Source organism: Oncorhynchus nerka, linkage group LG24, assembly GCF_034236695.1.
Source record: "Oncorhynchus nerka isolate Pitt River linkage group LG24, Oner_Uvic_2.0, whole genome shotgun sequence".
Classification (NCBI taxonomy): domain Eukaryota; kingdom Metazoa; phylum Chordata; class Actinopteri; order Salmoniformes; family Salmonidae; genus Oncorhynchus; species Oncorhynchus nerka.
Window position 1 is genome coordinate 42,115,404 of NC_088419.1, and position 16,448 is coordinate 42,131,851.

The 16,448-nt window shown below is 42.3% G+C and overlaps 1 protein-coding gene and 1 long non-coding RNA gene across 3 annotated transcripts in view; one reads left to right on the forward strand and one right to left on the reverse strand.

Annotated features, from left to right (window-relative positions):
• The window catches only part of LOC115108008 (ATPase family AAA domain-containing protein 2B-like), a 110,465-nt gene that overhangs the window by 21,417 nt on the left and 72,600 nt on the right, over nt 1–16,448 (reverse strand). The window lies entirely within an intron of this gene.
• LOC135564307 (uncharacterized) lies at nt 3,814–9,064 on the forward strand. Its single transcript, XR_010460897.1, has 2 exons — nt 3,814–4,459; nt 6,891–9,064. It is a non-coding gene; the product is annotated as an uncharacterized LOC135564307 (long non-coding RNA).

Genomic DNA, 16,448 nt, shown 5'->3' on the forward strand with positions numbered 1-16,448 from the left:
GCAGGGACAGTGAGGGGACCTAAAAACACAAGCTAACACAGACAAATGTTTTTGTTGTATTGTTTGTATATTGTTGCATTTTAAAAATGTGTGAATGTCCTTGTCTATCAGTGTTTTGTTAGTTGTCATGTTTTGTATTTTTTTTGTGGACCACAGGAAGAGTAGCTGATGCCTATGCAAAAGCTAAATTGGATCAAAATAAACAAACTCGCGCTACATCCGTAGATGTAGGCCGTCATTGTAAAATAAGAATTTGTTCTTAACTGACTTGCCTTGTTAAATAAAGGTTAAATAAAAACAAAAAATGAAAGTTGTATGCCAAGATCGGTGTAGGCAAGGTAACCAAACTAACCACATATACAGCCAAACAGCAAAACCATTTAGTTGACCGGTCAATTTCTTTGGTCTACAGGCTGTAGGTCGACCGAGATTTCTTTAGCCAAGCAGTCGCAATTTATCACAAAAAAAATGTTGTGGTGCACAAGACACCCGTCTTGGGAGTCTAATCCATTGCTGAGGCCACGGGAATGGCACAGGTCGATCAATCTAAGACGTGATAGTGAAATTGTATATGGTCCTATTATGTAAAAAATAATAATAATGCAACACTAAATAAACTATTAATGCGCTCTCTCTCACATTGGATGCAGTTCTGAAAACAATCTTCAGTGCGCAGTAGAATTGGCGCCTTTTCCTTTGTTGCCATGTGCATAATAGAAAAGTTAACCAGCATATTGGGATTGATAATGCGGCAGAGGCATCAGAGACGAGGAAACAGCCCTTAGCCTAATTGTCTAAGAATATTGAGGAGAGGGGAAACCAACTTAATTAGGTCTATAATCAATAGCCTAACTGTTAAATGTCTATAAATCACCCATATACAGTAAAGATCAACATCTACTCATTCAAGGAGTTTTCATTTCTACTATTTTCTACATTTTGGAATAATAGTGAAGACATCACAACTATGAAATAGTGTTAAGGGGTTAAAAAATATATATATATTTTATATTTGAAATTCTTCATAATAGCCACCGTTTTGCCTTGACAGATTTGCACACTCTTGGGATTCTCTCAACCAGCTTCATGAGGTAGTCCCCTGGAATTAGGGCAAGGCGGTGTGACTATAGAAAAACGTCTATCGTTTCATATTGTGCTCTATCGTTTATTTCATTGTGTTGCAAATCACTCTTCACGGCAATATTTTTCGTCAATTGGACGACACTTTACGTCGTGGAAGGAAATTCGCAACACAAACAAACATGGAAGAGAGTGAACGTAACACAATGCACGGAGACATGGAGCTCATACCTAAAAAAGGGGCAACTTCAGTCGCATGGATGTGGTTTGGGTGTGAAAAGTCTGACACGGACCAGAAAACCGTCCACTGCAAAATGACCGGTAGTGTACATCTACAGAAAAAAGACAGATCTTGGTTCTGTTGCCAGTTTGTCAGTTTGCCTACTGATTCCGTGAGCACCGAGCCTCATGCAACGGCACAATGTCAGATAAAGCAATTTCACAGCTTGGGGTGTTTTTAATCTTTGCTATGCTGTAATAAAAGGCAGAAATATTTTTCGTAAGAACAGACTGGTATTAATTTATTTTGTGTTTACACCGTTCCAAACAGGCAGAAAAATAATATTGTAATCTCACAGCACCTGTTTGTCACACATAATATGCACGCAACTCACTCCTATACCCTCCTTTTTCTAGATCTTATTGTTATCATTAGTAGGCTTTGTATAGCCTTGTAACCACCATCGAGCTGTAAGCCTAAGAGGGCATCCTGTTTAGTCTTACTATCCTAACTTACTTAGGCCTACAGTATAAACTCAGCAAAAAAAGAAACGTCCCTTTTTCAGGACCCTGTCTTTCAAAGATAATTCGTAAAAACCCAAATAACTTCACAGATCTTCATTTTAAAGGGTTTAAACACTGTTTCCCATGCTTGTTCAATGAACCATAAACAATTAAAGAACATGCACCTATTGGAACGGTCTTTAAGACACTAACAGCTTACAGACGGTAGTCAATTAAGGTCACAGCTATGAAAACTTAGGACACTAGAGGCCTTTCTACTGACTCTGAAAAACACCAAAAGAAAGCTGCCCAGGGTCCCTGCACATCTGCGTGAACGTGCCTTAGGCATGCTGCAAGGACTGCAGATGTGGCCAGGGCAATAAATTGCAATGTTCGTACTGTGAGACACCTAAGACAGCGCTACAGGGAGACAGGACGGACAGCTGATCGTCCTCGCAGTGGCAGACACGTGTAACAACACCTGCACAGGATTGGTACATCCGAACATCACACTTGCGGGACATGTACAGGATGGCAACAACAACTTCCCGAGTTACACCAGGAATGCACAATCCCTCCATCAGTGCTCAGACTGTCCGCAATAGGCTGACAGAGGCTGGACTGGGGCTTGTAGGCCTGTTGTAAGGCAGGTCCTCACCAGACATCACCGGCAAAAAGTGCTCTTCACTGATGAGTTGCGGTTTTGTCTCATCAGGGGTGATGGTCGGATCAGCGTTTATCATCGAAGGAATGAGCGTTACACCGAGGCCTGTAGTCTGGAGCAGGATCGATTTGGAGGTTGAGGGTCCGTCATGGTCTGGGTCGGTGTGTCACAGCATCATCGGAGTGAGCTTATTGTCATTCCAGGCAATCTCAACGCTGTGCGTTACAGGGAAGACATCCTCCTCCCTCATGTGGTACCCTTCCTGCAGGCTCATCCAGACATGACCCTCCAGCATGACAATGCCACCAGCCATACTGCTCGTTCTGTGCGTGATTTCCTGCAAGACAGGAATGTCAGTGTTCTGCCATGGCCAGCGAAGAGCCCGGATCTCAATCCCATTGAGCACGTCTGGGACCTGTTGGATCGGAGGGTGAGGGCTAGGGCCATTCCCCCCAGAAATGTCCGGGAACTTGCAGGTGCCTTGGTGGAAGAGTGGGGTAACATCTCACAGCAAGAACTGGCAAATCTGGTAAAGTCCATGAAGAGGAGATGCACTGCAGTACTTATTGCAGCTGGTGGCCACACCAGATACTGATTGACACATTATTCCATTTCTGTCACATGTCTGTGGAAGTCGTTCATTTTATGTCTGTTGTGTAAATATTTGTATGAACATAACATTAAACATGTTAAGTTTGCTGAAAATAAACACAGTTCACAGTGAGGACGTTTTTTTAAATTCTGAGTTTATATGCTACTGTATCAATCAATCATTAATTAGTTCATGCCATCACACAGCAGAAGAGACATTCATGCTTTGAAATGCTATCAACCATTTTAGTTGTGAAATTCAATAATAAAGGGAGCTTTGAATAATTAGGCTAAATATTAAATAAACTGCAATTCACGTATGAATGCAACTTTTTAGTCGGCTGTAATAAAGGCTTTATATTTTTTCCCATTTGTAACAGAGTCTGTTCTCTTATTTGGTGTTGTTTACACTGTTCCAAATGGTCAGAAAAAGTAATAATATTGTAATCTAACATCAACTGTTCACAGGAGAGCAGTTTGAACAAAAATAATATATTTAAAAAATAAATCCAAATGTGTTTTTTGTGTGTGCCAGAAATGCCTTCTTGAACATGCCTTAATAACAAACTTGCATGCCATCTGTAAATGTGAATAAAATGGTTAAATTACAAGCCTTGTTGGTTAAGCCACAGAAAAAGATGGCCACGTTCCCACTAGCCATGATTGGCTGAGATGATGAGTGGGCTGGACATACCGAGAGAGGAGTTCGGATTGGTCTGCCATATTCAAGGTGTCTGTCTATTTGAGCTCGTCAGTCTGTGTTGGTAATCCTGTCGAACAGTTCTTTAAAAAAATATATCTATATATCTCTCTCTATCTATCTATATATAGCTAAAGCAATGGAGAAAACACCTGTCTCCAGATTACATCTTAAAACTAAGGGCAACCGTAGTATGGCATTCCTGACAAGGAGACGCGTCCATCATGCATGATGATGTATACAGGGAAGATAGCTAGCCACATTTTCAGATATTACATGTTTCTCATTTTGACAACATGTGGTTTCATTTCGACCTAGAGTATATTGGCTGGCTCCCTAGCTGACGTTATTTGTTTCCCAGAGCCGGTTTCTTTTCTAGTTAGAGCTAGCTAACATTGAACTAGCTGGTTAGCTCCCAGCACTGTGGCATTGTTGCCACTTTGTTCATTGTTGTTTAGCTAGCTAACGTTAGCTGGCTGGCTCGTTAGCTAACGTCTCGTGATGTGTGTGATCTTAAACGTTGTTCACCTAGCTAAGTTCATTGTTAGCCAGCCTGCTATGTTTCCCAGAGCTGTTTGCTTTTTTAGTTAGAGCCTAAAGTTTCAACACCGGTTGAATATGGCCAGCGTCAGTAAACGTCTGCAAAAAAAGCGTAATGAAATTGTTGCCAGCAGAGCTAGCCGTTTTCATGTTATCCAGAGGTAAGCAAATCATTGGGGCTAAAGATTAAGATTGTGAATGATGCTGTATGGGTGTAGACAGAGCTCTTCACTAGATACCAAAACCAAAATACCAAAAGGCGATATCCTCAAGTAAGTTTACAAGTTGATCAACTTTCAAAGCAGAATTACTTTCCCATTGTTCCTCAACTGCAGTGTATGATATACTATTTTGTAGCTCAGTTTACTTTTATCCAATGTAAAAAATACAATTAAAATTTGCTACATAAGACCGAATCCAGGTGGTGTGTTCAAGAAACTAGGCCTACTTCACAGGAGAGCCATTTTAAAATAAACTTTTGTTTTTAATGTGCCTTAATAACAAACTTTTAGGCCATATGTAAATACAAATACAATTGTTAAATTACGAGCCTAGTTGGTTTAGCCACAGAAAAACAGCAACCTTCCTGCTAGCCATGATTGGCTGAGATAATTAATGGGTTGGACATGCCGAGAGATGAGTTTGGATTGGTCTGCATATAGCCCGCTTCTGTCTATTTGAGCTGGTCAGTATGTGTAGGTAATCCTTTCTAACGCTGCTTTTTTGATATCACGTAGTAGAGCTACATAAGTGTTGCGCTCCACTTTCTGGAGGACCGAGTTTTGAAATCAGTGGAATTTGATTATGATAGCTCAAATCTAGAACCAGCTTTCTATTTCGCAACAAAGCCTCCCATCACTCACTCCTACCGATCCTCGACTTCGGCGATGTTATCTAGAAAATAGCTTCCAACACTCTACTCAGCAAACTGGATACAGTCTATCACACAATGCCATCCGTTTTGTTACCAAATCACCTTATACCACCCACCACTGTGACCTGTATGCTCTAGTCGGGTGGCCCTCGGTACATATTCGTCGCCAGACCCACTGGCACCCAGGTTATCTATAAATCTATGCTAGGTAAAGCTCCGCCTTATCTCAGTTCACTGGTCACGATAACAACACCCACCCGTAGCACACGTTCCAGCAGGTATATCTCACTAATCATCCCCAAAGCCAACACCTAATTTGGCCGCCTTTCCTTCCAGTTCTCTGCTGCCAGTGACTGGAACGAATTGCAACAACAAATTTTTTTTGCTGAAGTTGGAGACTTATTTCCCTCACCAACTTTAAACATCAACTATCTGAGCAGCTAACCGATCGCTGCAGCTGTAAATAGCCTATCCAATCTACCTCATCCCCATACTGTTATTTTATTGACTTTTCTGCTCTTTTGCCCACCAGTATCTCTACTAGCACATCATCATCTGCTCATTGATCACTCCACTGTTAACCTGCTAAAATTGTAACTATTCGCTCCTTTGGCCTATTGATTGCCTACCTCCTGATGCCTTTTGCACACACTGTATATATACTTTTTCTACTGTCATTGATTTGTTTGTGTTATTGGCTTGTTTATTGTTTACTCCATGTGCAACTCTGTGTTGTCTGTGTCACACTGCTTTGCTTTATCTTGGCCAGGTCGCAGTTGCAAATGAGAACTTGTTCTCAACTAGCCTACCTGGATAAATAAAGGTGAAATAAAAAAATAAGGGCAACCTCTGCATCCGTGACAGAGGGAGAAGCGTCCATCCACGTATAATGGATAGTCTAGCCAGCTAAATTTTCAGATACTACACGTTTCTAATTGTCAGTAAAGGCCTTTTCATTTCAAGTTAAAGTGTACTAGCTAGCTAATGCTAGCTGGCTGGCTAGCTAACGTTACGTGTATGATCTGGGTAGTAATATTATTAGCATCTCAGAGCCATTTGCTTTGCTAGTTATAGCCTAATGTTAGCTTGCTAACATTGAACCTGGTTGGTTAGCTACCTGCAGATTCATGCATGGTAGTAACATCATGAGTTGGGATTATGGTTCATTGTTTAGCTAGCCTGTCTAGGACTGGGGTTCCGCTAGATAAAATTATTGTTAATCCAGCCAGTGTCTGATATCAAAAATGCTTTACAGCGAAAGCTCCAAACGATTATGTTAGGTCACCACCAACTCACAGAAAAACCAAGCCATTTTTCCAGCCAGAGAGGAGTCACAAAAAGCAAGTTAGCTTGGGTGCTGTTAGGACAGAACGCTTGGATCAACCCTACTTCTCGGCCTCATATGCAAATCCTTAAAGAGATGGATGGGGCTAAGGTTTAAGAGGGTGTGAATGATGCGGAATGGGTGTAGACAAAGAAGATCTCTCCAGCAAACATATAAAGGCCTTTTTCTCAAAAGTGGAGTAACAAGTTTATCAACTTTCAAAGCAGAATTACTTTCACATTGTTCCTCAACTGTAGTGTATGATAAACCATTTTCTAGCTCCGAGTCTCTACTTTTAGCCAATGTAAAAAACAATTTAAAATGTTGCTACATAAGACCGAATCGAGTGGTTACATGTCTGGTTAACACAATGTATGTGTCTGTGTACACAAAGGCTATCAGCACTTATCTCGCAACACCAGCCCTGGCACCACCAACCAAGCACGTTGCCAGGCTACACACCATTCAGGATGGGAGGAGGGAAAGGAAGAACAGGGGAGAAGAAGAGAAAAGAGGAAGAGGAGTGAAGTGGAGTCCTATGCCAGACGTGCCACAGTGACCAGTATCTATAGACTGTGGTGCCCATGTTGGGTCCTTCCCAGGCAGGGGGCGGGTGACCGCTGGCACAGTGATAAGTATGAGGCGGGGTGCGACTGGCATGGATACCTCCTGCCAACCGGAGAAGGGATGTGATCAGGACGACACAGGAAATCAGGGAGAATCCTACCCCTGCAAAGGAGTGGGTAGAGGTAGGGTAAAGTAGTGGGATACAGAGGGACGAGACTCTCTCCTTCATGCCTCACTGGAGCATGGCACTGACTGTTACTCTGCTGGAGGCATGGGACCAGAGATGGACGACTAAGAGAGACAGCACGATGGAAGAGATATGGATGGGGAGATGAAGAGCGAGAGGAGGGAGTGAGAGGGATAAAGTGGCAAAGGCAGAGAGACCTCAGGAGCAGCTCAGTGCCATTTTGGATTTTCTGGCGTGTAGCTGTTTTCCAACGATGTGGCTTGTTTTTGACCACCAGTTTGTATTTGCCCTTCAGAATTTTGATTTCATTTATAAATGTCACTTATCTTAGCAGTTATTAGTCATAGCCATGCTGTGGATTTCCAATATAGTATAATAACCTTTACGCATGCACGCGCGCGTATACACCTGTCCTCCCCCTCCCAACACATGCATTATGAAACACCAACACACACATCCCTCCATTGCGGTCCGGACCAGTTAAGGGCGCTGGAGTCGTGGTGAGGTCAGCTCTTTGAAGCCAGTTCTCAGGGTAGAAAAAGGTCAGACATACGGTGTGCGTGTGCTAGTGTGTCCAAGTGTGTTTGTGATAGAAAAGGTGAGACAGAATGGCAGCAAATGAGTTGTCATCTCCAGCTCTTAAATAATGCATGGGAATTGTTGGAGCATGAACGCTCAGCCACAGACTGTCGGTAGAAGAAAGAGGGATGGATGGATAGATGGATTGGAGGGATCCTCTGCTTTGAATAGCACAGCACTTTGTAATAATTAAAAGCACCAATGCATGCATGATTCATGGGGCGCCAGGAATATTTAGAGCTACTTACCGTCTGTACACACCCGACAAAATCACACACACCTTCCTTCTACCCTCAGCCTGTCACTCTTCAAGGACATTAGTTGATACAATGTAGAAGTATATTAGATGTAATAACCTTTATATTTTACAAGACAGGTGAATAGAGCAGTCTTTTACTACAATGACCAAAAATACAAAAGCAACCATTTCAAATATTACAGTTTATATAAGGAAATCTGTCAATTGACAAAATCATTTGGCCCTAATCTATGGATTTCACATGACTGGACATACAGATATGCATCTGTTGGTCACAGATACCTTTAAAAACAAAAATAGGGGTGTGGATCTGAAAAGCAGTCAGTATCTGGTGTGACCACAATTGGTCTCATGCAGCGCAGCATCTCTTTCGCATAGAGTTGATCACACTGTTGATTGTGGCCTGTGGAATGTTGTACAACTCCTCTTCAATGGCTGTGCAAAGTTGCTGGCTATTGGCGGGAACTGGAACTCGCTGTTGATCCAACGTGATGGAAGAACTGGGACATTTTCAGCTTCCAGTAATTGTGTACCGATCATTGCGACATGGGGGCGTGCATTATCATGCTGAAACATGCAGATGAATGGCACGACAATGGTTGTCACGATCTCGTCACGATATCTGCGCATTCAAATCGCAGTCGATAAAATGCAACTGTGTTCGTAGTTCTCTGGCAACAGCTCTGGTTGACATTCCTACAGTCAGCATATCAATTGCACGCTCCCTCAAAATATGAGACGACATCTGTGGCATTGTGTTGTGTGACAAAACTACCTTTTATTGTCCCCAGTTTCTTGATATGCCACACCTGTCAGGTAGATGGATTATCTTTGCAAAGGAGAAATGCTCACTACAGGGATGTAAACAAATATTTGATTTCAGCTCATGTAACACGGGACCAACACTTTTCATGTTGTTTATATTTTTTGCTCAGTATATGTACGTACACTGACTAAATAAAATACAAAGAAATAATCTAAATTAAATCCAGTTTAATTCCTAGGAAGCACTGCCACCCTGTCCCTCCTGTTAAGGATCGGAGTTCTGTCAACGGGACAGTTGTAAATCATGCAGCACGTTATGTCAAGATTGCAGATTTTAGAGAAACAACAAACGTCGGTACATATAAAGTGTCTTATATTGGCTGAAAGCTTAAATTCTTGTTAACTGCACTGTCCAATTTAGAGTAGCTATTACTGAGAAAAAAAGCCATGCTATTGTTTGAGGAGAGCTCCAAACAAAACACTTTTTTCAACGTGATAGGTTTGATAAATTCACCTGAAATGTGTACTTACATTCTGAAATCTTGCTCGGATTTATCATCCAAAGGTTCCAAGTGATAACATGAAGTGTCGTTTTGTTAGATAAATCCCTTTTCATATCCTGAAAAAGGTCCATATAGCACGCATGATCGATTTTGTATATCCACTCGTTCAATTTGCAAAGAAAGCAATCTGAAAATGCCACCCTAAACGTTGTTAAATCACGTTTGTATCTGTTCCTCAGAGATCCTAGAAGGTAACAAGACTTTACGATTTCATTAGGGGTGTAGTATATCCAATAGGACAACATATTTGGTCCGAGAGCAACGCCTTCATGGCACGCCGATGACGCGGGCGGCCATCACTTGAACGACTATCTTTGTCAAATAAGCACCAATCGGGGTCAAACAAAGCTAGCTAGATAGGCAATGAGCTGGGCTTTACGGGAGTATCCGGAAACCATGTATATGTTGTAAAATGTAGTTACTAACCTTGTACGATAGCATGCCTTTTCATTTTGGACAAAAATTATAAGCATATTCAGAGTTTTGAAGTTATGAAAACTGGTTGTTTTGCAAATTGTTGAACTTAAATGGCTACTAATACTTGGAAGGCTACATCAAAGTCCAAGTATACAGATTTGACGATATTCTTGCAGACAAAATGGAATATGAATGCGAATGTCTTTTTCACAATTTGCCCAAATGTACCTGGGGACTTCACACTAAAAGTCTTGAAGATCAGTCATACTCCAAGTTATCCATCTGAAACGTTGTACATACACTGCTGCCATGTTGGACACTATCAGAATTACAACCAGAGTGATGGCTATAACAGTGACCTTTCTCTTGCATTTCAAAAGATGGTGGTAAACTTTGTATTTTCTTCTACATTCAATTCACATTTCCAAACTTCAAAGTGTTTCCTTTCAAATGGTACCAAGAATATGTATATCCTTGCTACAGGTATTTGGGTTTGTCATTTAGGCAAAAAATAATAAAAAGGGGGGCTATCCCTAAGAACATTTATTAAGGACAGTTGGTTCCACACAGCACAACTCTTGTTGCCCCACTATCTCCTATCAACCATCTTGTCAATTTGGAATACCAACATCTGATATCCGCACAGCTATATAACCACATTTTAAAAAATATATATGTATCATTGGGGACAGAGTTGGTCCGTTCTCCACACACAGCATGCACACACGCTCTAGCTTCCTGCCTACAGTTCCGCCCCTCACACACTCCACCTGCTCCTCCGCTGGCCAAAAACACTGGACAGAGACCCCCTACCAGTCACTAAGCTCCCGAGCCATGGTTATCTAACAATGAACCACGTTTTAAGTAAATCACGTCACACACTTTTCCCTTCTGGTAACATCTGCGTTTCTAAAGCCGTGGTGTCTGTAAGTAGCTAACAGGATTTTGGGCGAGGGCCGTCACCTGCCCCATGCTGGGAATATTATTAAACGGCTGAAGCCAGGAAGATAAGACGTGTATGTAATGTGTGCGTGACAGACAGCATGTGAGTGAAATTAAGGGCGAGGGACATTGTAGGTTCTGGTTTACAGTATAGGGATAGGCGATTCTTGCCTAAAACACACAGTCTGACTCGACCGATTTCACACACAGCCAGTCATCTGTCCCATGCTTGGAATGTTATTAAACAGCTGGAGTCACACACACACACACACCTAGCCCACCTTCCAGCTCCATTCCCAGCAGGCCCTAGACAGACAGCTTCATTGGAATTGACTGGAGCTCAGCCTCCATCTTGTTACATTAATGAACTATTGATCCACTGTGTTCTCTCCACCTCCTCTGATAGAGGGGCAGAATAGTCAGGGCACTGCATGGCAAGCATTTAAGACTGCCACCTGATTTTTGCCTATCGAGTTCTACTGGTGCTACAAGAGAAGGAGAGGGACCCAAGAGATGACGAAAGAGCGGGAGAGGCGCCAAACGAGAGAAAAAGAACAAAACAGGGAGAACAAAAGAGAAGGCAGCCCCAGGGTGATGGGGCAGACAGCAGTTTGTCACCTCATGTGCCACCAGCTGCTGACACTTAATGAAACGAGACGATCAATAAATGATCCCATCCTTGCTCCTGGAAAGTCACGTTGCTCTCTCTCACACAGTTTGCTCTTGTGATGCACGAGACAAAAAATATGTATATTACATATCGCAATATTGTTCAGGAAAATAATACTGATACTTTGACTCCAAGTATTGATTAGTCAACATGTTTGCTAGGTATCATTAGCTTGTGCTAGTCGGCTGTACCGGAGTCAAAACTTTCATCCTATAGGTAATGGGTAATGCTCAGAGGGCCGGTCCAGCCAAGACCCTGGCACAGAGATACATGACAGGATGTCGGCAGGCAGCCTCAGTGATCGATCCATCCATCCGGTCTGGAGGGTACCACTCTGCTCCTCTTCCTGCCAGCCTCACTTGCCACTGGGAGATAACTGGCTGACCAATGCAATCCTCTCTGGGCACAACAGCTCATCAGGCTTCAGACTACACAGCAAACGCACAACTCAATCAGTAGGCCTAGGATGCACACACACAAGTTCACAAAATAATAAATACTCTAATGGACCCGAGATGACACAGAGGACACCCAGGTCAAAAGACAGATGCCCCACACTGGGACCAGGGGCCAGCACTGCTGACCATGTCCCGTCACATACACACTTGGGCTGATCCCAATTAGTCGGCTGTTTACTTGATAGGCTGTTGGTCGACCAAATTTTTTTGGGTTCGAGCTGTAGCAAATACAATATATATACAGTACCAGTCAAAAGAGTAGACAACTATTTATTCAAGGGATTTCCTTATTTTTAAAATTTTCTACATAGTAGAATAATGGTGAATACATCAAAACTTTGAAATAACGCATATGGAATCATGTAGTAAGCAAAAAACAGTTAACCTTATTTTATATTCCTTAGAGTAGCCACCCTTTGCCCTGATGACAATCATGCCATTCAACCAGCTTCACCTTGATTGCTTTTCCAACAGTTTTGAAGGAGTTCCCACATATGCTGAGCACTTGTTGGCTACCTTTCCTTCACTCTGCGGTCCATCTCATCCCAAACCATCTCAATTGGGTTGAGGTCGGGTGATTGCAGAGGCCAGGTCATCTGATGCAGCACTCCATCACTCTCCTTTACAGAGTTACCAGCCTCAGAAATTGAAGCCCAAATAAATGCTTCAGAGTTCAAGTAACTGAATCATCAACATCAACTGTCAGAGGAGACCGTGAATCAGGCCTTCATGGTCAAATTGCTGCTAATAAACCACTACTGAAGGACACCAATAAGAAGAAGAGAATTGCTTGGGACAAGAAACACGAGCAATGGACAGAACGGTTGAAATCTGTCCTTTGGTCTGATTTGAGACGCAGAGTAGGTGAACGGATGATCTACGCATGTGTGATCCCCAATGGGGAGCATGGAGGAGGAGGTGTGATGGTTAGGGTTGCAAAGGCTCGGAAACTTTCTGGTAAGATTTATTTGGTAATTTTGCTTAAATTCATCAAAAAAGTTAGCTTATAACAGTGAACCTTTTTTGTGGGATACACAAGGCAATTCTAGGTCTTGTGGCATATTTTGGTTCAACTATCCCCGATTCAATGGAATTGCAACCCTCTGCATGCACAGTGCACTCTTCCATCACATGTGCAGCTGATTCTCAAGATCTTGCACACTAATGAGATGCTATTGAGCCAACACTACTACACTGTCTGAGCCAAGGACTACATGCTTTCTTTTTTGATTAGAATACTGGGTGGGGTGAAAATATTTTATATGACATGATTTTTTGTTAACTCATAAAGAGTAGCATATAACAAAGTGTGTTTAAATCATTTCTAACTTGGTAACAATTTCTGCTCGTTAGTTTTTGCATCCATCAGGGTTTTAGCTTGCTTGAGCCTGCTAACTGAGGAGTGTTAATTCATCTGTTTCCATACACGTTTCATTTTAAAACATTTATCTTACAAATGAGTTGTTTAATCCAACTGCTTATCTGTACATGGAATTGTATTTGTTGTTTTACTCATTTTTTTCTAATCTTAACAGGAAAATGCCACGGGCACTGATGTGTGGAGACATTTCATAGCAGCTAATGTAGAAGGAAAAGCTGTGTACATTTGCAAATACTGTGCCAAATCATATGTGAAGAATGCAACAAAGATGCAGAATCATCTGATCAAGTGCATACAGTTCCCTCAGCGCTCACAACAAGCAACCTCTAACAGTCCCTCTACTCTATTCGAGGTGAAAATGATGAATCAGACACCTTAGATAGCGACAGCTCATCTCCTCCTGGAAGAATATGTTGTTTAACTCAATGAAGGAACGTAGTCAGAGAAACGCTGGTGAATGTCTTGCTCGATCTGTGTATGCAACTGGTTCACCTCTGATGCTCACAGGCAATGTTTATTGGAAGAGATTTCTGAATTTTCTTCGCCCAGCATACACCCCTCCGACCAGACATGCTTTATCTACTCATTTGCTGGATGCAGAGTTCAACAGAGTTCTAGTGAAGGTCAAGCAAATCATAGAGAAAGCAGACTGTATTGCAATCATCTCTTATGGTCAAATGTTCGTGGGCAAGGAATAATTAACTACATCTCCACCCCTCAACCTGTATTCTACAACAGCACAGACACACCGGTCTCTACATTGCAGATGAGCTGAAGGCAGTCAATGACCTTGGACCACAGAAGGTATTTTCACCGGTGACAGACAATGCTGAAAACATGGAGTCCTACCCTCACATCACTCCCATTGGCTGTGCTGCTCATGCATTGAATCTGCTCCTCAAGGACATCATGGCACTGGAAACAATGGATACAAGAGAGCCAAGAAATGGTTAGACGTGAAGAGTCATCAAGTTTTAGCAGCACTCTACCTCACCAAGAAAAGTGAGAAGAATAAGAGCACCACATTGAATCTTCCCAGCAACACCCATTGGGGTGGTGTTGTCATCATGTTTGACAGTCTCTTGGAAGGGAAGGAGTCTCTCCAAGAAATGGCCATATCAGTCTGCTGTCCCATCAAGAGGTACCTTCTGGATGATGTATTTTGGGAGAGAGTGGTAAGCAGCCTGAAACTTATAGCAGTAGCCATTGCACGGATTGAGGGAGACCATGCCATCCTGTCTGATGTTTAGACTCTGCTTGCAGATGTAAGAAAATAAATCTGTACTGCCCTGCCAATTTCACTGTTGCTCCAAGCAGAGGAAACTGTAGTTCTGAAATGCATCATAAAGCGTGAAGACTTCTGCCTGAAGCCCATACACGCTGCAGCATACATGTTGGACCCCAAGTATGCTGGCAAGAGCATCCAGTCATGGTGCAGAGATCAACAAGGCCTATGGTGTCATCACTACCGTGTCTCGCCACCTTGCTCTGGATGAGGACAAGGTTCGTGGCAGTCTGGCGAAGTACACTTCCACTTTGGTACTGAGATGCAATATGGCAGTCGTGCCAACATATCGCTTTGACCACTTAGTGGAAGGGACTTTGTGGATGTGAGGCTCTTTCCCCTGTTGCCTCCATCAACCTCCTAATCCAACCAACATCAGCCACCTCAGAGTGTAACTGGTCCTTTTTGGGAACGAACACACACGGGTTGAAAGATTGGTGGCCATCCAGGCAAATTTGAGGATTTTTGAGCCAGACAACGAGCCATCATCAACAAGGTTGGAAAGTGACAGTGAAGATGAGGCCTCAGAGTCTGATGTTCAAGAGGTGGACATTGAGGAGGTCCAGGGACATGGAAGCCTGAGAGGAAGACAACCAAAGCTTTAGTTCGAGACTATCATTTTACAGATGTATGTTGTAAACGTTTTTGGGAGATGCGATGGCTCATTGGGTATCATTCAATATTCCCTTTCTTTTGTTGTTCAGTGAAATCATCCCATGTGATTGTGGAGTCAACTCAATTAAAGTTCAATTCGTAACTAAATTGTGTTTTTCATTTTTATTGGAAGGATTTAATCATTTGCAATTATGTCTACTTGTGTTTGTTTGTCTCCATATGATATGGTAAATATATCCAATGCCAAAAACATCTACATTTAAATGGTATTAATATAAATGTGCATATATTTCCATTAATTCTGATTAATTGTAAAGTTTCCACCTCTGAATATTCCCCAAAATGTGCAACCCTAGAGGTGCTTTGCTGGTGACACTGATTTACTTTGAATTCAAGGCACACAAGCAGCATGGCTACTGCAGCAATACCCCATCCCATCTGGTTTGTGCTTAGTGGGTCTATCATTTGTTTTTCAACAGGACAATGACCCAACACACCTCCAGGCTGTGTAAGGGCTATTTGACCAAGAAAGAGTGATGGAGTGTTGCATCAAATAACCTGGCCTCCACAATCACCTGACCTCACCCCAATTGAGATGGTTTGGGATGAGTTGGAACACAGAGTGAAGGAAAAGCAGCCGACAAGTGAGTCCTCAGCATATATGTGGGAACTCCTTCAACTGTTGGAAAAGCATTCCTCATGAAGCTGGTTGAGAGAATGCCAAAAGTGTGCAAAGTTGTCATCAAGGCAAAGGGTGGCTACTTTGAAGAATCTCAAAATATATTTTGATGTGTTTAACACCTTTGGTTACCAAATTATTATGTGTTATTTCATAGTTTTGATGTCTTCACTATTAGTCAGCAATGTAGAAAATAGTAAAAATAAAGAAAAACCCTTGAATGAGTAAGTGTCCAAATTGACTGGTACTGTATTTTACCCATTTTTTCTCCCCAATTTCATGATAGCCAATTGCAATCTTGTCTCATCGCTGCAACCCCAACAGGCTCGGGGGAGGTGAAGGTTGAGTCATGCGTCCTCAGAAACATGACCTGCCAAACCACGCTTCTTAAGACCGGCACGATTAACCCAAGAGGCACCCGGAATGCCAAAAGGAGTCGAAGGCGTTGTTATAAAAACTGCTCCACAACAATGTCCATATGAAAACCAAAACTGCCACGCAGATTGGTAGACATTGTAAGATAAATTGGGCATACCACATGACTCCTTGTGTAGCCCATTGTCGGCAACTTCAGGGAAGTAAAGC